Source organism: Rana temporaria, chromosome 5 (genome assembly GCF_905171775.1).
Source record: "Rana temporaria chromosome 5, aRanTem1.1, whole genome shotgun sequence".
Lineage (NCBI taxonomy): Eukaryota > Metazoa > Chordata > Amphibia > Anura > Ranidae > Rana > Rana temporaria.
The window spans coordinates 273,587,415-273,610,275 of NC_053493.1; the positions used below are offsets into that span (position 1 = coordinate 273,587,415).

Here is a 22,861-nt window from a genome sequence, read left to right on the forward strand (position 1 = left end):
ACTGTCGGAAGTGACATCTTACCTTAAAGAAGCAGGGGGTACCTCTTCTCCCATGCAGCCAGTGAGTTGAGAAGCGGGGTGAGGGGCCGAAAATGACTTCTCACCAGGTGGGGCCTCTAGTAATTTGGGGGGCCTCCGCAGCTTTGCGGGGCCCTAAGCGGCTTGCATAGTGAGCCTATAGGGCGGATTGTCCCTGCACGTGTGTGTGTGTGTGTGTGTGTGTGTGTGTGTGTGTATATGTGTATGTATGTATGTATGTATGTGTATGTATATATGTATATATATATGTATGTATATATGTATATGTATATATATATATATATATATATATATATATATATATATATATATATAAATTATATGGCCCAGATTCACAAAGACTTACGCCGACGTATCTAATGATACGCCGCCTAAGTCCACGCATGCGCCGTCGTATCTATGCGCCTAATTCACAGTACAAGATACGCCTGAATTTTGGCTTCCTACGTCCGACGTAAGTCTCCTACGCCGTCGTAGCTTGGGTGCATATTTACGCTGGCTGCTAAGGGCGCTTCCATTGATTTATGCGTTGAATATGTAAATGAGCGACATACGCCGATTCACGAACGTACTTGCGCCCGTCGCAGTAAGCTACGCTGTTTACGTAAGGCGTACGTCCGGCGTAAAGATAAACCACCAAATAGCTGGTCTAAGTCATGTTAGGGTATGGACGTCGGAACTGCCGTCAGATTTTACGTCGTTTACGTAAGTCGTACGTGAATGGGGCTGGGCGTAGGTTATGTTCACGTCGTACACATTGAGCCGTCGTATCTTAGGGAGTATATGCGACGTGATTCTGAGCATGCGCGTGCATGTGCCGTTCGTTCGGGAATTCATTTACATGGGGTCACGGCTAATTTTAATACTACATGCCCACTACCTTCCTAATTTGAATTAGGCGGGCTTACGCTGGCCCATTTACGCTACGCCAACGTAACTTAGGGAGCAAGTGCTTTTTGAATACTGCTATTGCCTCTCAGTTACGTCGGCGTAGCGCATATGAGATGCGCTACGCCCGCACAAAAATATGCCGCTGTCTCTGAATCTAGCATATATATATATAATGTGTGTGTGTGTGTGTGTGTGTATATATATATATACTATATTATCAAAAGTATTGGGACACATGCCTTTATTGAGTTGGCCCACCCTTTGCAGCTAGAACAGCTTCAACTCTTCTGGTTTTCCAGACGGAATTCCTCTCAAGCCTGCCTTGCATACACACGGTCACACAAAAGTTCAGTGAACTTTTGACTGCCAAGAACCCGGTGACGTACAACACTACGACGAGCCAAGAAAATTAAGTTCAATGCTTCTGAGCATGTGTCGACTTGATTCTGAGCGTGCACGTTTTTTTTTCCCGTCGGAAAAGCATACAGAAGAACGGTTTTCCTGCTGGATTTTTTCCTGGCGGAAAGCAAACACAGGGTCGGGATTCCCGACGAAAAGCTCTCAACACAGTTTTTCCGACAGGAAAACCAGACGTGTGTACCGGGCAGAAGGCTGTCCACAAGGCTTAGGAGTGTGAATATGGGAATGTTTGACTTTTCCTGCAGAAGCGCATTTGTGAGGTCAGGCACTGATGTTGGGAGAGAAGGCCTGGCTCACGGTCTCTGCACGAATTCATCCCAAAGGTGTTCTATCAGGTGGAGATCAGGACTCTGTGCAGGCCAGTCAAGTTTCTCTACCCTGTTTTTCTGTTAAAAAAGTCACTATGTTGATCTTTGAATGTATTATAAAATTCATCGAATTTTTACAGATGGAGTTAAATCTTAGAAATTACAAGTTATTTTTCCTTATTTCCAATTTGCAGCGGCCCCCAGTAATCCTCCTAGATTTTTTTTTTTTTTTTTTTTTATCACTGCTCTTCCTTGTCCTCTCATCCATCTGTTTTTGATTATAAATATGATAAGTTAAGTGAATCATTCTGTCCTACTGTAGATTTTTATAACTAAAATTGATTAGTATATTTTTAAAGTTCGCTAAAAGGAAGTTAAGAAAAAAATGTGGAAAGCACCCAACTGTCTGGAAACATTGACTTGCATAAAAAAATGTGCTAAAATGTTTCAGTCGTTAATGTTACACAACTTCAAAGTAAAAAAAACCTCAGTGTTTCAGATTAGCATTTTTTGGTCGCCAACTGTGTAATAGAATCAGTTTTATTTGGCTTTATAAGTTATTAAATGCCCTATATTTCTATGTATAGATCTCCCCTGGAAATGTTCCTAGATTTCATTACAAAAGTCTCTACTAGCACTACTAGCTAGCTTTATTTCGTTCAACCTAGCAGGTTGAATGGAAAACAATCTGACAGCTCACAAGAAGCTGCTGTACTAACAATCCGACGTTAGTACATCAATCGTCCCTACTTCTTTCGGACCAGCTCCAGTACACAGGGGCCAAATGTTGGCCGGTTTCTATTGAACCGGCTAATGCCATCCGCCATTCGGCCCATGTGTACTAGGCTTAGGGTTCAGTTTGTGGTTAACAATTTCCAGGATACCTAAAGAGGATCTTCATCCTGTAAACAAAAAATAAAAGTCTAAAATAATAATAAAAAAAAACACACTCACCTGTCCCAGGATCCAGCGATGTCCTCACCCAACCCATCTGTTTGCTAGTGTTCATGTCCAGGCGGCAGCATCTTAACTGTGAGCAGCCAACTGTGACTCCTTTCTGCACGCTGCACCCCGTGAATGGTCACCCTGTTTATGGTCCTACAGTCTCCTGAGACCTGTGATGTGGAAAGGCTGTGGGGGGAAGGAAGCAGGGAGCAAACTTCAACTCGGGTTTAAAGGATAACTAAAGCTTAGTTAAAAAAAATACAAAAAAACAAACATGTCATATTTACCTCCTCTATGCAGCTGGTTTTGCACAGAGTGGCTTCGATTCTCCTCTTCTCGAGTGCCCTGTTGGAAAACCACTCTCCCTCTGGGCACTCATGCGGGCACGACCTGTATCCTGCTGCTTTGTTTATTGAAAGAGACCGCAGGACTTGGCCCCGCCCCGACCACTGCATCATTGGATTTGATTGACAGCAGCGGGAGCCAATGGCTGCGCTGCTGTCAATCTATCCAATCAGGACCAGAGACACTGGCTGGAGCTGATGTGCTCCTCCCCGTCATGGGAAAGACTGGGCTCAGGTAAGTAAAAGGGGGTCTCTGTGGGGGCTGCTGCATCACAATATGGCCATAAGCTTTGGCCATATTTCTCCTTTAAAAAGGAAAATGAGTGCAGTCACCATTCTAGAAATACTGGAAAGCTGAAGTATTGTTTGTACATTTTTATTCTTCAGTTTAAATACCTTTAACTTTTTTTTGTCTGGAAGAGAAATATATTAAAACTGTATACAGTTGTGGCCAAAAGTTTTGAGAATGACACAAATATTAGTTTTCACAAAGTTTGCTGCTAAACTGCTTTTAGATCTTTGTTTCAGTTGTTTCTGTGATGTAGTAAAATATAATTACACGCACTTCAAGTTCATACGTTTCAAAGGCTTTTATCGACAATTACATAACATTTATGCAAAGAGTCAGTATTTGCAGTGTTGGCCCTTCTTTTTCAGGACCTCTGCAATTCGACTGGGCATGGTCTCAATCAACTTCTGGGCCAATTCCTGACTGATAGGAACCCATTCTTTCATAATCACTTCTTAGAGTTTGTCAGAATTTGTGGGTTTTTGTTTGTCCACCCGCCTCTTGAGGATTGACCACAAGTTCTCAATGAGATTAAGATCTGGGGAGTTTCCAGGCCATGGACCCAAAATGTCAACGTTTTGGTCCCCAAGCCACTTAGTTATCACTTTTGCCTTATGGCACGGTGTTCCATCATGCTGGAAAATGCATTGTTCTTCACCAAACTGTTGTTGGATTGTTGGAAGAAGTTGCTGTTGGAGGGTGTTTTGGTACCATTCTTTATCATGGCTGTGTTTTTGGGCAAAATTGTGAGTGAGCTCACTCCCTTGGATGAGAAGAAACCCCACACATGAATGGTCTCAGGATGCTTTACTGTTGGCATGACACAGGACTGATGGTAGCGCTCACCTTTTCTTCTCTGGACAAGCCTTTTTCCTGATGCCCCAAACAATCGTAAAGAGGCTTCATCAGAGAATATGACTTTGCCCCAGTCCTCAGCAGTCCATTCACCATATTTTCTGCAGAAGATCAATCTGTCCCTAATGTTTTTTTTGGAGAGAAGTGGCTTCTTTGCTGCCCTTCTTGACACCAGGCCATCTTCCAAAAGTCTTCGCCTCACTGTGCATGCAGATGCGCTCACACCTGCCTGCTGCCATTCCTGAGCAAGCTCTGCACTGGTGGCACTCCGATCCTGCAGCTGAATACTCTTTAGGAGACGGTCCTGGCGCTTGCTGGACTTTCTTGGGCACCCTGAAGCCTTCTTCACAAATGCAGTGGAATTTTTTTTATGGGATTAAGTTAATTTTCATGGCAAAGAGGAACTTTGCAATTAATTGCAATTTGTCTGATCACTCTTCTAAACATTCTGGAGTAAATGCAATTTCCCATCTCAAAAATTGAGGCAGCAGACTTTCTGAAAATTAGTATTTGTGTCATTCTCAAAACTTTTGGCCGTGGCTGTATTCTCTTTAAATACAATTCTCCTTTAGCATAATTATTTTTTTAGCTTAAAAATAAAAATCTTTTAGCATAAGGTATTTTGATGGATTTGAGGTCCTAATTCTTTAAACACAGAGCATGCTTCAACCATCTAAATGGATTTTGTAGTCTACATTCTGCCTGAGCTCCGACCATTTGTATATGATTTGTCAAGCATCGTTCCATCATGTACGCTTTTTTTTTCCTAATCTTTGAACCATTTCCTTTAGCTATGTGTTGTCATGTGGATCTGTCACACCTTGTGCATACACCACCGAATCATTTTTCTTCAGTGAGTAATCAGACTTGGCCTATCAGCAGCTTTTCCCTTCTGAGGCTTCAGAAAATCCTTCCGTGTGTATCTATTACATGGCAGCATGCACTTCATTTAGGAGAGGCTGTCATTTCGCCTCCCAGTTTCTTCACTATTTTCCACATAGGGCAGAATACAGACAAAAACAAACCATCTTGTATTGTACAGGCAGATGTTTCCACAATCCTTTATCTGGCTGTGTTGCAGTAATCATTAGATAGTGTGTCATTAAGCCGGCATCAGAGAGGCCAGAATTAGAGCAACAGATAGCTTTGAACATGCGTGTAGATGAGGTCTGTCTTGGACAAATCAGGCAGATTTTATTACGCAGTGTTCATATTTTTAGCTACAATACGACAGCTGTGCAGATTGTAGAATGGGCACACGCTCCTATGAGGTCTTCTGTGCCCCTCCTCTTCCTTATTTGTGGTGTCTGTTGCTGAGAGGGAATGAAATAATTCATGCAGTGATAAAGTGATGTCATTTATCTAAGAACTCAACCGCGTAGGCTATTCATCACTTAATGTGCTCGGATTACACGTTTTCTTACTTATTTTTTCTTACTTAATTGCCTTTCACTTAGCAATCCATAAAGCATTTTAACATACTCCTAGTTCTTCTGTCAGAACCACTCGTCTCATAAGGGAATGATGAAGTAAAGTAATAAAAATCTGTTGTCTAGGGCAAAAATTCATACTGTATGAAGATTTGTTTTGTGGTATTGCTTTTATTACAAATTTTGTAGAGCTCCAACAATATACGTAGCTCTTTACATATTTAACATTCACATGAGTTCTGCCCTCAAAGAGCTTACAATCTAATGTCACCACCTCACGTGCATACAAACGCATACTAGGGCCAATTAACCTGTCTTTGGAGGGTGGGAGGAAACGGTGCACCCAGAGGAAACCCGCACAGGGTGACAGTGCAACCAGTGCTTGCAATGTGCAAGGGAGCAAACTACTAATGCACTTACAAGCATTAGTCAAATGCCAGAGGGGTGAGCCAGCAGCAGAATCACCAAGGGTATCACGTGGCCTAGTTGGTGGTCTGGCTAGTGAGGGAGTGACTCAATAGGAGAAGGTAGGTCATCTGTTGGGATCGCTTACCTGACATTGCCATTAGGATCACGGCAAACCATAAACTCTGCACCTCACATCCATCATGGTCTAGTTGGACAACACGTGTAGTATGCCAGCTTCAGTACATCACAAACTGATTACAGCTTTTGGTATAGAATGGCAAACTGAATTTCTGTGCTTTCTGTACTTGAGTTTCAGATCTTGTATTGAGGCCTTCTTTCTACTTTGTGTTCTTCATTTGCTTGGTACTATGAAAACATGCTGCAAGACAGGTCAGATAGGGAATCAGTGACGGGGACTACAGCAAACTGATTCTGGCTTTGTAGCTAACTAAAACACAAAACAAAATAAATCTGTGCCATCTAGATAAGTGAGCAGCTACAAAAACCAATAGACAAGTGGAAAGTGACAAACAAAACATATAAATTGTAGTGCTAAATGTTAACCCAAATAAGTGCATAAACTGTATGTCTTATGCAAGTAAACAAGTAACATGGGTATAAAAATTGAAATCACCATGTGAATAGTGTACAATCAAAATTATTAAAATAAATGCAAGAAAATGAATAGGTGAAAAAAACATAAATGTCCAATGGGTGAAAAAGTTCTAAGCAAACATGAAGTTTGAGTAAACGTGAAATCTCAATAGGTAAATAGTCCTGTGTAGACAGAAAAGCCAAATGGTGTTCCCACAATCTGGACTTGACATACACTTTGTGAAGAAGCCGTCACCAAATAAACAGAGGCTTACCAGAAATGTTGAACCCTAAAGAGCATACGCTCGGAGGGTCAACAGGGCTTAATATAATCACTGGATGTTATCACTGTGAGACAAGATCTTCAATATCAATGAACGAATGACCTCAAACACACCAATCAAATGGAGCAGATGTCCGAGCTCTAAGCATCAGCACTGTTTAGACTGCCTCCAGTATATGCTGTTGAGAATGTGTGAAGGTAAAGTGCACTGGCTGTAAGGACTGGATGGACAAGTGTATTAGATGGGCGGAGGGAGGGTACACCTGGATAAAGACACAAATCCTATTGACTGTCATATATACTACTGTAATAGAGCGGATTTTAGGATTTTACAAGCATTTTTAACTAGGGCTTATTTTCAGGGTAGGTCTTATATTGCAGCCCTTATGGGAAATAATGCTAGGTCTTATTTTCAGGGTAGGTCTTATTTTTGGGGAAACAGGGTATCAGTGCCAGTGTTACCAAATGTAAAGTAACTGTGTCCATTCTGGTCAGGTGGATTTATGTGTCACTTTAAGTGTTATTTATTTTGAGCAAATCAATTGCATCCACTTCAGAAACCCAGTGGCCTCTTTCAATTGCTGGTACTCAACAGATAGAGACTCCATAGGTTAGCAATAATTCCAAGTGAAGGAGGTTTGCACTCCTACCCATGTCTGCCAAATTAGGTATTGCACTGTACTTGCGAAGCCTTTAACCTCCTTAACCACGTAAAGCAGATGTGCAACAGTAGGGAAGATGGGCCTTCTCGCCTACAAGTTGCACACATGTGTCCATGGGGGGACCAAGGTTTCTGTGCTCAGACTGAGATGTCACAGACCACTCCCGGTCTCTATGTGACCACTGACATCCAATTACAGTGACCCAGTAAGTCCATCCTACCTTTCAGCATTGGGACCCGCCCTAAAGGGCCACCGGGAAATTAAGGGGTTAAAGGACCAAAACAAGGAAGATGTGACTGTTTTAATGTACTGTATACATTTTTTTTCTTTGGCCTTGACATACACTTTAAGGTAAGCTGAACTGGTGACATTCTGTGTATTACACTTGGAAAATTGTGTATCCGTATGGACAGGGCCGATCCGCCCTATAGGCTCACTATGCAAGGCGCTTAGGGCCCCGCAAAGCTGCAAAGGGCCCCCCAAATTACTAGAGGCCCCGCCTGGTAAGAAGTAATTTTCGCCCCCTCACCCTGCTTCTCAACTCGCTGGCTGCATGGGAGAATAGGTAAGAAGTCAGCACCCCCCGCTTCTCAATTTAATGTAAGATGTAATTTCCGACAGCAGAACACCCCCTCCCCCCCGCCTCTCAACTTTCTTTAATGTGACATGTCACTGTCGTCAGCGCCCCCCGCTTCTCATTTTTAATGTGCCATGTCATGTTTTGCTTAGGGCCCCAGGGAGGTCAGGATCGGCACTGCGTATGGAAATGTGAATATTAAAAGCCAGCAACAGGAACACTGCATACCAAGATGCAAAACGATGTCCTTTATTAAAATAGTCAGCAGGGACAAGTTCTGAAAAACATAATTTTTACATCTCAGTGTGTGGTTTTCCTGTTGCTGGTAAGGTTGACCAGTGGAGATGAGTGGAGCCAACACCTGAGATGTGGAGACTATGGAGTAAGTCAGACTAAAGACTGTGTCAAATTTTTCCTATTGGAAGCCAGTACAACAGTGTAATACCTGCATATTGTACACTTGAACCTACTATAAACACAGCGATGCCCTTATTTGTTTTTATTAGCCTTTTTTTTTTTTTAAAGCTTTGACTATCTAACACTAAATCCTTATAGCGGCAATTTCATTGTCACAGGTGATAAATGCCTGGTAGTTTTTATAGCATTCAACAGGGGGAGCACAAGGCTTTTTTTTCCCTTCGCAGTTAAACCAGAACACCAAAGGCGCACATTATGGATGTTTCTAGGGAAGGGCGTTATTCTACAATGCTGAAGTTTTTATTGTCCACACTTATCAATGCTGCTGTTGTTTAACAAGTTACATAAATGTGCCACAGACTCGGAGCAGCTTCTTTGTTCTCTTTTATTTTGCCTTCTAAACTGCTATATTCTGCACTGATTTTAAGTTTAATTTAATTTGTGGTAGAGACATTGAACGTTATTGCACATATACTTATAACTCGTAAAGAAATATTATAACTAATGTCATGTGCTTCACGCAGAGAGATAAAAATGTTTAATGTGCCCTGGAAAAAAGTTGACCATAAACATTGTTCATTCTTATTTAACAGAACAATAAAATACTGCAATGTTATAGCTGAATTCAAGGGAAACAACTAAATCCACAAGTGAAATACATATAATGAAGCTGTTTTACCTGCCATTTGTATTTCTGCCTGTCCAGTTCTTAGTTTTACACAGAACTGCTTGCATTAAAAAATACTTTTAATGATTTAATAATCAATATAAATCTGCTTTAATCTGTGTCAATTCAATTTGCACCCATGTAACATGAAGGGGTACACATTTTGCTATTAAAATGTGCCTGTGCGCGCGCGTGTGTGTGTATGTGTGTGTATATATATATATATATATATATATATATATATATATATATACACATACACATACACAGTCGGGTCCATAAATATTGGGACATCTACACAATTCTAAACTTTGTGGCTCTATACACCACCACAATAGATTTGAAATGAAACAAACAAGATGTGCTTTAACTGCAGACTTTCGGCTTTAATTTAAGGGTATTTACATCCAAATCAGGTGAACAGTGTAGGAATTACAACGGTTTGTATATGTGCCTCGCACTTTTTAAGGGATCAAAAGAAATGGGACAGATTAACAATCATAAATCAAACTTTCACTTTTTAATACTTGGTTGCAAATCCTTTGCAGTCAATTACAGCCTGAAGTCTGGACAGCATAGACATCACCAGACGCCGGGTTTCATCCCTGGTGATGCTCTGCCGGGCCTCTACTGCAACTGTCTTCTGTTCCTGATTGTTCTTGGGGAATTTTCCCCTCAGTTTTGTCTTCATCAAGTGAAATACATGCTCAATCAGATTCAGGTCAGGTGATTGACTTGGCCATTGCATAACATTCCACTTCTTTCCCTTAAACTCTTTGGTTGCTTTTGCAGTATGCTTCAGGTCATTGTCCAACTGCACTGTTAAGCGCCGTCCAATGAGTTCTGAAGCATTTGGCTGAATATTAGCAGATAATATTGCCCAAAACACTTCAGAATTCATCATGCTGCTTTTGTCCGCAGTCACATCATCAGTAAATACAAGAGAACCAGTTCCATTGGCAGCCATACATGCCCACGCCATGACACCACCATGCTTCACTGATGAGGTGGTACGCTTTGGATCATGAGCAGTTTCATTTCCTTCTCCATACTCTTCTCTTCCCATCACTCTGGTAGAAGTTGATCTTGGTCTCATCTGTCCATAGGATGTTGTTCCAGAGCTGTGAAGGTTTTATTAGATGTTATTTGGCCAGCTCCAATCTGGCCTTCCTGTTTTTGAGGCTCACCAATGGTTTACATCTTGTGATGAACCCTCTATTCACTCTGGTGACGTCTTCTCTTGATTGTTGACTTTTACACACATACACCTACCTCCTGGAGAGTGTTCTTGATCTGGCCAACTGTTGTGAAAGGTGTTTTCTTCACCAGGGAAAGAATTCTTCGGTCATCCACCACAGTTGTTTTCCAGGGTCTTTTGGTGTTGCTGAGCTCACCGGTGCATTTTTTCTTTTAAAGGATGTTCCAAACAGTTGAGTTGGCCACACCTAATGTTTTTGCTATCTCTACGATGGGTTTGTTTTGTTTTTTCAGCCTAATGATGGCTTGCTTCACTGATAGTGACAGCTCTTTGGATCCCATATTGAGAGTTGACAGCAACAGATTCCAAATGCAAATAGCACACTTGAAATGAACTCTGGACCTTTTATCTGCTCCTTGTAAATGGGATAATGAGGGAATAACACACACCTGGCCATGGAACAACTGAGCAGCCAATTGTCCCATTACTTTTGGTCCCTTAAAAAGTGGGAGGCACATATACAAACTGTTGTAATTCCTACACCGTTCACCTGATTTGGATGTAAATACCCTCAAATTAAAGCTGGAAGTCTGCAGTTAAAGCACATCTTGTTTGTTTAATTTCAAATCCATTGTGGTGGTGTATAGAGCCAAAAAAAATAGAATTGTGTCGATGTCCCAATATTTATGGACCTGACTGTAGTTCATCCATGAATTACGTTAATGGAAAAACTGCCTGTCATTGGCAAGAGTTCTATTAGCAGAGAGCAAATGCTTGCTAGCATTAGAGCCCGGTTATATTATTCAGGTTAACATGATACTGCACTGATTCCATCAATAAGGCTTCAATGATCGGAGAGCTTAAATGTTGTGACAGATGAAAATTGCATTGAAGTGCCCCTCAATTGCAATCTTCCAGCCAAACCTCATCATCAGATTTGTAAATGTAATTACATACTAGAGATTAGCAGGAATTAGAGTACAGTTGGACAAAGCTGGGGTAGTAATTCCCTCCCAGTGACCTGTGAAGACTAGAGCATGCATGCGGTGTAGTCATAGAGAATAATTACTTTTTCTTTCCTAAATCTGCACTACCCTGGAAGAAAAGTGTGCAGTGAGCTCTACTTCTCAGGTTTGGTAGATATATAGCATGATAACCGGCAAGAGGCTGCAATCTGCGATCCACCAATCAAAACCTACTCCAGATACCTAAAGCCAGATACAAGTCCAAAGGAGATCGAAGATTTGCAGTCCAGGGACCTCGGCTGTGGAATGCTCTACCAACCACCATCCGACTGGAGTCGTACCACTTGGCCTTCAGGAGAAAGATTAAAACCCATCTCTTCTGAGGTCAAGGGGTTCCTTACCCATGGAATGGATACAGCGCCCAGAGGCGATTCAGTTCGCATGTGTTGCGCTTTACAAGTTTCTCACTCACTCAATCCTGCAAGAGGCATTCTGAAGATCCTTTCATTCCTACGGATTATTAGTGATCTGTCACTTTTATACATGCATGAAACGGGAAGGCCTTTGCACTGATCCAGTCCCCTTCTCATGAAGGAAAGCAAAAGTTGAAAAACTTGTACCCCAGCTCCCTGCAAATTGCTTAACCTGCCGTCGGCACGATCCCATGAGCCGTTGTAGCTGAAAGTAGGCCACTTTAAGCAGGATAGCAGGCGTGCTCGCCCAATGCACTGCGGGGGTGCTAATGCTCATGGCCGGTGATCGTGGGCATGAGAGACAGAACAAGAATGTGTGTATACACATACATCCCAGTTCTGTGAGAAGAGGAGTGCGAAATCATGAGTTTCTAATAGCTGGGAACCACGATCTGTCATCTGTCAGTCCCCCCCCTCAACAGTTGGAACACATACCAGGGAAAGCAGTTAACCCCTTGATCGCCCTCTAGTGTTAACCAATTTCCTGCCAGTGACATTTACACAATAATCAGTGCATTTTTATAGCACTGATCACTGTATAATTGTCAATGGTTCCAAACATGTGTCAGAAGTTTCTGATCTGTCCGCCATAATGTCGCAGTCCCGATAAAAATCGCAGATCACCACCATTACTAGTAAAAAAAAAAAAAAAATGCCATAAATCTATTCAATATTTTGTAGATGCTATAACATTTGCGTAAACCAATCAATATACGCTTATTGTGATTTTTTATTACCAAAAATATGTAGAAGAATACATATCGGCCTAAACTGAGGGAAAAAATGTACTTTAAAAAAAAAATTATCTCTCAAATCGCATGACAAATCGCTCCAATTTTCATCTGTCACATTTCATTAATGAAATTGAAAAAATCCGTGATAGTATTCAGCAAAATAGAACCGGCACAAACCCCCTCCCCCCCCCCCAAATCACAAACCTAATACCCACATAAAATCGCCGCAATCACCAAAATTCATTCTAAAACCCATTTCCATCGAGGCCACTAAAAACATCATCGGTACTCTGCGAAACAGCAATGACATCATCCCCACTAAACTGCTGAAAGAAAGTGCCGATATATTGGCGCCAGCTATCACGCAGCTCATAAATCAATCATTCAAGAAGGGCACAGTGCCCACCTTGCTGAAACAAGGTACAATAAATAAAATAAAAAAACACCCTTGACCCCAAAGATCCTAACAACCGGAGACCCATAACAGGCCTAAATGTCTTCTCCAAGGTAATGGAGAAAGAAGTTGTACAACAGCTGCAACAGCATTTAGACACCCATAAATTACTCGATCCGTTTCAATCAGGTTTCCCATACTGTTCAATATCTATCTTCGCCCTCTCTTTGAAATCATCAGTAACCAGAAGTTACTTTACCACTCCTATGCAGATGACACACAACTGTGTTTCCGCATCTGCAACAAAAAGGATCATTCTCTTGGACTAGAGAAATGCCTTACTCTGATAGATAACTGGATGACAAACAGCTATCTTAAACTCAACGGTTCGAAAACAGAACTTCTCCGGTTTAACGCCAACCGAAAAAATCAACCCGCCTCAACATGGACTCCCCCGCCCATTCTGGGTAAAACTATCACCCCTAGCACCAAAGTCAAAAGTCTCGGAGTCATTTTCGACACCTACATGCAGGGCTGTGGAGTCGGTAGATAAATGTTCCGACTCCGACTCCGACTCCTCAGTTTTATGTACTTCCGACTCCGACTCCTCGACTCCGACTCCTCTGTATTAATATGCAAATGTATTTTATACATTCCTTGAGGGAAAGAAACGCAACCTACCACAGGACTACTGGCTGGGAAGCCAACAGTCTACTGTATTGCACAGTTTAAGCAAAAGACAAAGACAAAGGAAGGGGCATTTATTCTAAAACATGATTTTCCTAGGAGAATCCCATAGTCCTGTTTAAAGTTTAAGCTAACAATCGGAGTTTACAAGTTTTTATAGCCTTAGCTAAATGACAGCAGTTTTTCCAATGGTTTACAGCTTCAGTCTTGAACTATTGGCTCTCCATTCCCTTCACTTATACAAGTGTCTCACTCTCTAGTCCTGCAAAAAACATATTTATTTAATCCCTTATCAGTGAGAGGCTAGGTTACACATGGACGCTGCGTTCCCTGTAAAAGCAGAACACAACACTATGGAAAGTATAAGTATTGCAGCTCCTAATTGTGCGTTGCGTGCCATATAGTGAAGCACGTGAAAAGCATGCTTCTTCACGGTCACTTAACGTGTTCGTTTTGCGGTTACATGAGGCACTGCATGCATTGGTCTTTATTCTTGCTTTTTTTATTTTTTATTCCAATCTAAATTTAGTATAGGAGTCGGAGTCGGTGCATTGTTTTCCGACTCCGACTCCGACTCCAGGTACCCAAAATTTCCCCCGACTCCGACTCCTCGACTCCGACTCCACAGCCCTGCCTACATGACAATGGATGCACAAATAGGGTCAGTAGTTAGCGGATCGCACCATCTTCTGCACCTACTACGCAGACTCACCCCCTTTATCCCGAAAGAAGACATTGCAGTCGTGGTGGGAACAATCATCAATTCCAGACTTGACTATGCAAATGCCCTCTATCTAGGACTCCCCAAATACCAAATCACTCGCCTGCAAGTCGTTCAAAATACGGCCGATTGATTAGTGACCGGCAAAAAACAATGGGAATCAATCTCACCTTCACTGAGATCCCTTCATTGGTTGCCAGTAAAAGACAGAATCACTTTCAAGGCACTCTGCCTAATGCATAAGTGTATTCAAGGTAAAGCCCCCCAATATCTATGCGAAAAAATAAAAGCCCATAACCCCAATCGCATTCTGCGATCCACCAATCAAAACCTACTCCAGATACCCAAAGCCAGATACAAGTCCAAAGGAGATCGAAGATTTGCAGTCCAGGGATCTTGACTGTGGAAGGCGCTACCAACCACCATCCGATTGGAGTTAGACGACTTGGCCTTCAGGAGAAAGATTAAAACCCATTTCTTCTGAGGTCAAGAGGTTTCCTTACCCTGAGAATGGATACAGCGCCCAGAGGCGATTCAGTTCGCATGTGCTGCGCTATATACGTTTTTCACTCACTCACTCAACCTATTCTTAATATGAGAGATCACAAAAAGACTGTTTCAGCATCAGAGACAGATGTGTTCCAGGATCACCAGATTACAGATAGGATGGAATGGTCGAGTGGTGCAATAAATAGATGTCTCAATGAAAATCTGAACTACTTATCAGGTAAATTTGCATCATCTGTGTTTCATTCGTAATTTGCATAATTTGGCATAAATCAAAAACAAACTTCCGTCATATCAGCCTTTTGCAATCCACATGCCCAGCAGGGCTCAGATTAGGGGAGGCAGAAGCAGCACTAGGAGTTATGCTCTAGTGCTCATGCTCTAACAAAGGAATATGCTGACAGGAGAGAGCAGAGTGACAGAGGGATGAGCTCCTCAGTCTTGTGCTTCTACTTCTCAGGCTGGAATGGGGACAAAACCTGTAAAAGTTACTTGCCTATAGGACAGAAGGACACAAATCTGGTCTTCTGTCCTGCTAGACAGGGCTGTGCTATGTAAATTTCAAAGTACAGAAGTACTCATTTGTCGGTGGTATCAGCTTTCATATATTGTTTGTATTTCATTTCTGTATTTACAGGTATCTACGGTATGTACCTGGAGTGTATGCGAGCAACTTTTGCTATAGACAATTTTTACCTATGACCGTCACAAAATGAAGCCTAATAATAGAGGTGTGTGCTGAAAATATGATTGAACCTTCATGACTATTAATGTCCCAGACACACAGTCACCATCACAGTACAGCTCAGTAGTTCAAGTCACACTAAAAGGTGGACCTTTGTTCTGTACTTAACCTTCACACATTCTTATTTCATCTCTTTCTAATTATTTAATGCTGCAAAGTAATCATTTATAAGGAGTCGTGTCTGGTAACGTTCACTAAATACTTAATTTAATGTAATAAGTGGCTGTTTTTCATATTTTGTAGGCAGATGATGTTGAAACATGCACAGGTATCCTATTATGTGCACTGAAGAGAGTAGAGATTATTTCACAAAGCAATTTCATTACTTGCACAGGAAATAGAAAAGGAAAAGGAAGCTGGAGTATTATGTAAAATCAATAGAGTTACATTAGGCATAAATATGAGTGCAATTGTAGCAGCCTTCACAGCTGCGCTCCAAAACCCATGGGACTAAAAGGATGGGGAATCCTTTTCAGATTCCTTATTCTGCTCTGCAAATATCCAGTATTGCTACTAAAATAAAAATAGGTAAACTAGAGATAGTGGTACTGGGTGACAAGCTCTATAATAACCCCCATTTGTTTTCTTTTGCTTCTCCCTCCGTCGGCCATAATTTTTTTTTCTGCAACCGCTACTATCCTTTTCTTACCCTCCACTGTTCTCAGCCTTTGTTTCTGCTTGTTTTTACATTTTGCTTGAATGACGTGTTCTATAAATGTTAAAGCTGAACACAGCAAGGCAAACCATTAGACCCCTTTCACACTAAGGCAGGTTTTCGGCCCGAGTGTGAAAGCCCGAGTGCCTTCACACTGGGGCGTTGCACTTGCAGGACATTAAAAAAAGTACTGCAAACAGAATCTTTGGGGGTGATTTGGGAGCACTTTATACATTTGCTCCCAAAACGCCCTGCCTATTGAAATGAATAGGCAGTGCTTCCAAGGCGCCTGAAAAGCGATTTGCATGCACCGCACCACGGGTGTTTTTAACCCCTTCTTTTGGGTTAAAGGTGCCCACTAGCGGCTGAAAACAGCGGTAAAGCGCAGTTAAAACTAGCGACGCTTTACCGCTAACGCATGGGCGGCCCCTGTTTAAAAGAGGTCTTAAAGGAGTTGTAAACATTTTTCACCTTATTGCAATTTAAGCATTAAGGTGAAAAAAGATCTGATGATGCCCCCCGAGCCCCCGTTTTACTTACCTGACCCCTCAAAAAGTCCCGCGCTCAGTCCCGAGATCCTCTTCGCCGTTCAGCCTGGCCACTGATTGGCTAGAGCGGATGGATTGAGAGCAGGACAGCCATTGTCTGGCGCTGCTGTCAATCACATCCAGTGATGCGGCGCGCCGAGGGGTGGGGCCGAGTTATACAGTGAGAGGCTATGGCCGCTCGCTGTATCACGGGAGCGCGCCCGCCCGTAAGGACTCATCACATGCGAGCTCTCTTGCATGAATGTGATGAGTTCATGCGGGGAGGACCAATGATGGCCCCCAGAAGACGTGGATCGGGGGCCACTGTGTGCAAAACGAACTGCACAGTGGAGGTAAGTATAACATGTTTGTTTAAAAAAAAAAAAAAAAAAAATTCCTTTAGTAACCCTTTAAGTGCAAAGATGAAATATGTACAGGCAGTTCCAGGACAAGGTTGTCCAAGTGCGGACATGCCAGATTGTGTCCCCCCCCCCCCCAATGTGCTCACCAAATCCTCTTTTGCAGCCATTATCTCACAATCAGCTGCCACTGCGCTTGTGTTTGTGTCACTGTACAGCTCTGAGTCTACCAATCGCGTTTCTTGTGGACGTAAGTGCACAGTGACATCATGGGACCTTCCTTCTGTGTGTTCGCTACTCATCTCCTTTTGCTGATTGTAAATAACACTGGACCAGCCTGAGGCAAAACGAAAGGTGGGGCACGTGTGAGATGATATAGATATATATATAGTGACAATGCTGAGCATGCCAATAATTTAAAGATAATTTCCAGGTATGGCATTTTTACATCCAGCTTGGACCAATGTAATTATGCATTTTCCTTCGGGATCCCTCTAGTGATCTCTGCTACCTTCCAGGTCTTGTGCCTAGCAGCTGCCCTGCTGCATTCTGAACACAAGACGTTGACCACTCAGCACAGGCGCCATTCAGGTGATAATTTGCATTTTCTAAATGAATGCAAACCATTCTATAATTTGTCAGTCTTTTTTTGTTTATAGTGCAAAAGATAAAAAACGCAGAGGTGATCAAATACCACCAAAAGAAAGCTCTATCTGTGGGGAAAAATGACATCAATTTTTTTTGGGTACAGCGTCGCACGACTGCCCAATTGTCAGTTAAAGCAAAAAATGGCCTGGTCATTAGGGGGTAAAACTTTTCGGGGCTGAAGTGATTAATGTGTGTGGTTAGCAGAAGAGACAAATGTCCTTTTTTAAAGGAGTTGTAAACCCTTGAGGTTTTTCATCTTAATGCATCCTATGCATTAAGGTGGAAAACCTTTTGTAGTGCAGAAGCCCCCCTTTTACTTACCTGAGCCTGATCGTTCCAGTGTGCAGAAGTGCGCCCACACGAGTGCCCCCAGGGAATACGGGTCACCGTGGGGGCACTCGAGAAGAGAAGGGGCGCCTCTGGGGGACCCCAGAAGAGGAGGATTGGGGCCCCTCTGTGCAAAACCCTTGCACAAAGAAGGTAAGTATGAAAAGTTTGGGGAAAAAAACTAACCTTTACAACCCCTTTAAAGGAAAGCCAGGGTATTGTATGTGTGCACTGGATTGGGTATCCCTAGATTATTTGCCACTGAGAAGCCCAGCACAGCTTGGAAACTTGAGCTAGGTGGCCCACCCACAGTCATGTCCAGTAGCTGGGTGACATGTGCAAGGAGCTGATGCCACACAGTCTGACCTCACTTATACTTTGGGGATATTTGCCCCTGCTATATTTGCTGTGTGGGGAAGGAGAAGCAAAGGCGAGAACAACAATTTGTTTGCCTGATTGAAATAGGGGACCATGAGAGGGCGTACCATGCAGTGTGACCAGGTATCATTCTAACTGTTGGCAACAGAATCCATATGTTTCACAGGAACGCTGCTATAAAAGAAGTATATTGGATTGCATAGATCATACTCATACAGTATTCATTCATATATACATGTATCCATAGCCCATAGATCACACCTATAAATGAACCATTGTTACCCTCGGTCACTCCCATCATCCCCATGGCAGCAGCTGTACAGCTGCAAAATGCACCATTTACTATCTGACAGAACAGGTCACATCTCCAGCACCCCCTTCCCCTTGTCTCTCTCTGCACAGCTTCTCACTTGCGTGCTTATCTGACATCCCATATGTGTGTCCCGGGCTACTACTAGTCATTAGGCATAAAGGCAAAATTGATGGTTCATATGCAGTTATCCACCAAAGAGAACTCCTGAAACTTACAATATATGTTAAAAGTATGGTATAGCAGGCACTTGAAAATAATTATTCAAATATATAATAGTTGGAGGATCCTCTGATGAAGTCACGTGATACATAACGCAACGCATAAGGCGGAGCCAGGTGATGTTGGAGCCAGGGCCGAAAGAAAATGGTCTGGTGCTGTCAGTGACACACCTCCATCCCCAAATTGAATACAACAAAACAAAATTTAGCCCATGGGACTTTAAATGAGGTGAACACAGAGAGGCCTATGAAGGTAAATAAAGTAAACATGGTTAATAGATTTATTAAAATTGTATGACATTCATCATATGTAAAATACATGGACAAGGGTGCTAAACCACTTGGTAACATACTGCAAAATTGCAAAAAAAAATCACATATGTTACAATTATTGGTATGAAGTAACACACAGGCATCATAAAACTCTACGCCAGGGATCCTCAAACTACGGCCCTCCAGCTGTTGTAGAACTACACATCCCATGAGGCATTGTAACACACTGACATTCACAGACATGACTAGGCATGATGGGAATTGTAGTTCCTGAACAACTGGAGGGCCGTAGTTTGAAGACCCATGCTCTACGCGTTTCACGAGCCACTGCTTGCTTCTTTAGGAGTAGATATATATGCATTGTAGCTACCGGATGAAATGTCAATTAGTAATATATATCAATAAATCTTTTAACTGTGTTTACTTTATTTACCATTATTGGCCTCTCTGTGCTCACCTCATTCAAAGTCTCATGGCTAAATTTTGTTTTGCAGGACCGTAAACGTTCAGGTCCACCTGTCAATTTTTTAGGCAGACTTGAACGGAAGCTCCATGCAGGTCTATGGAGCGACGGATGTCAGCGGGAACATGTCCGCTGACATCCGACCCTATTTTCTATCCATCGATCGGATGTAAACAGGCAGGCTGTCTGTTTTCATTTGATTCCCCCATAGAGGAGAGCGGAGCTCTGGCAGGTCCATCCCTGCACAGTGAGAAGGAGACGAACCTGTCACCTGCCGTCTCGGTGTAATCGCTGATGAGCAAGTGGAGTCCGTCAAAATGGACATGTGTGTGTGAAAGGGGCCTTACATGCGATCCTGACATTTTGTACACACGAGTGAAATCTTTTAATGAAACTACCTATGTTTTAAAACAGTGGTTCTCAACCTGGGGGTCAGGACCCCCTCGGGGGTCGAATGACGATTTGCCAGGGGTCACCAAATCCTGGGCTGTTCCTGAAGCCTGCTTTCCCAGCCTTTTTGCATCTGCCCAGCAGGGCTGTCCCTGAAACCTGTGGCCGCCAAGTAGGGCTGTCCCTGAAGCCTGTGGCCGCCCAGTAGGGCTGTCCCTGAAGCCTGTGGCCGCCCAGTAGGGCTGTCCCAGGAGCTTGTGGCCGCCCAGTAGGGCTGTCCCTGAAGCCTGTGGCTGCCCAGTAGGGCTGTCCCTGAAGCCTGTGGCTGCCCAGTAGGGCTGTCCCTGAAGCCTGTGGCCGCCCAGTAAGGCTGTCCCTGGAGCCCACAGCTATGAGATACCACAGAACTGGAGACGCAGTGAGTAACACTACCTGTGATTTATAGTTGCCATTTAAAGTCCCCACTACAGTTCTCAGATCACCAGATGACCTTCATCAAGAGCACCTAAGTTGGCTGATTAGCATTGCCACTCATCCCAACTCCCCGCCAGCATTGCCTCTAAAAATAGAGAATACATGCAAGGGAGAGGAAAAGAGGGGGAGAAACAAAGAAACGGAAGAAAAAGAGTAAGAGAAAGAACAGGAAAAACGGCTAGAGAGAGGGATGGGGGGGGGGGGGAGAAACAAGAAATTAGCATAGAGAGAGAGATAAAAGGAGAACAAAGAGAAATGGTTGTACATACTAAAATGTACCATAAGGGGTTTTAATACTGTACGAGTGGAAGGGACTCAGAGCGGTAAATATCTGTGGGTTAGGGGCGCAAGTTACTTGCCTTGCCTTGGGTGCTGACAGCCCACGCTACGAAAAGAAAATTTTACTGTTCGGGGTCCCCACAACTTGGTAAATTTTATCAAGGGGTCACGGCACTAGAAAGGTTGAGAACCACTGTTTTAAAATAAATACTACCCCATGGTAGCATTTTTGTGGTCTTGAGCATTTACAGTAAGCATTTACATCAAGCATTTACAGGTACAGTAACCCTTATATATGAGAAGTAGTAGAAGTGTTGTGGAGACATTCTTGGGCTCCCCTCAGGTTGGGGAAGGCGCACATAGACCTATATTCACCTATAGGTCCAATTGTCAAGATGAGTGCAAATCCCAAGCACTGAGGTGATTCGCCATTGTGCAGTCCTGATTTGCAGCACTGGAATTGTGGCTGCACATTCTACATAGAAAAGTTATGAATGATGAAATACTAAATATTGCTTCATGAATGCCATTCACTGCTTATGATTCTTGCACAGTATATTATGATGCGTACATTTTTATATATGGATTTATTTTTAACAAGTACACATTTGTTTGGTTTTGGGGATCAAATAATACCCAATTTGAAGGATTGTGAGGGAATAGAAATCTGTTTTAAAGTCAGCATTGCTTGCTACACTATTTTACGTTGCTTGAGCACTTGAAAATGATAACCTCAAATCAAAAGTCACTTTCAGGTAAACATTGCCATACATGATCATGTATTTTTGTACTATGCAAAGCTCTATATACACAAGTAGTTGCCTATTACTGTATATTGCTTATTAACTACGGTACTTTTGTGCAGTTTTCCTATTTTAAATAAAGCTGTGCAGATATGTTGGGCCAGATTCTCAAAGAATCGGCGTTGGCGTAGTGTAAGCCATTTACACCACGCCACCGCAACTTACGGAGCAAGTGCTTGGAGAATATGGCACTTGCTCCGTAATTTGCGGCGGCGTAGTGTAAATGGCCCGCGTAATTCAAAGGGGGCGGCTTGTATTCAAATTAAGCGCGCCCCGGCGCCGATCGAACTGCGCATGCGCTGGGCGGAAAAAGAGCCCAGTGCGCATGCTCCAGCTCACGACGGAAAACGTCAATGACGCCGACGTGAGCGTCATTGACGTAAAGTCGTATTCGCAGACGACTTGGTAAAACGACGTAACCGACGGAAAAAGACAACGCAGACCCGACGCCATACTTAACATGGCATACGGCGGACTGGCGTAAGGTTACCCCTCATATAGCAGGGGTAACCTTAGGCTTACGGAAACAACGTAAACGACAACTACGCGGCGCAAATTCGTTCGGAATCGGCGTATCAGGCTCATTTGCATAGTCAAATGAGAACTGAACGTAAACGCCATCTAGCGGCCAGCGTCGAATTACATCTAAGATCCGACGGTGTAAGTGACTTACACATGTCGGATCTTCAGTGTATCTATGCGAAAATGATTCTAGGAATCACTTGCATAGATACCCGGGGCCAAAAACAGAGATACAACGGTGTTTCCTGAGATACACCATCGTAACTCTTTTGAGAATCTGGCCCGTTGTATGTAAGTTTATGTGTATTGTTGGATAGAAGGCCCAACATAGAAAATGACATTCTACCGTACACTTGTGATTGTTAAAAGTATCCTGGTAGCAACAAGATTGCTGTTCTTGCAGTCCTAGCAGAGGCTTAAACAATGAGCCCTTTATATGAGAGTGCTGTACAAGCAGGATCTGTCCAGTACTCTCTTGATTGCATGGCCACCTACATCTAATCATTATAATGCTAGGTCAGAGTCTCGGGCACGAAAGGTTATGTATGTTCATTGCAGTTCATGAACTTCATAATTGCTACATTGTCTTCTATGGACAACACTGTATTTTGCTGAAGTGCAAATTTGTTTTCTGATCCACAGATTCCCTAGGCATAATCATTTGTGTAGATTTTGTTGA

At 42.8% G+C, this 22,861-nt stretch overlaps 1 protein-coding gene across 5 annotated transcripts in view; it reads left to right on the top strand.

Annotated features, from left to right (window-relative positions):
* LOC120940808 (myelin basic protein) overlaps positions 1-22,861 on the top strand; it is a 239,111-nt gene that overhangs the window by 122,231 nt on the left and 94,019 nt on the right. The window lies entirely within an intron of this gene.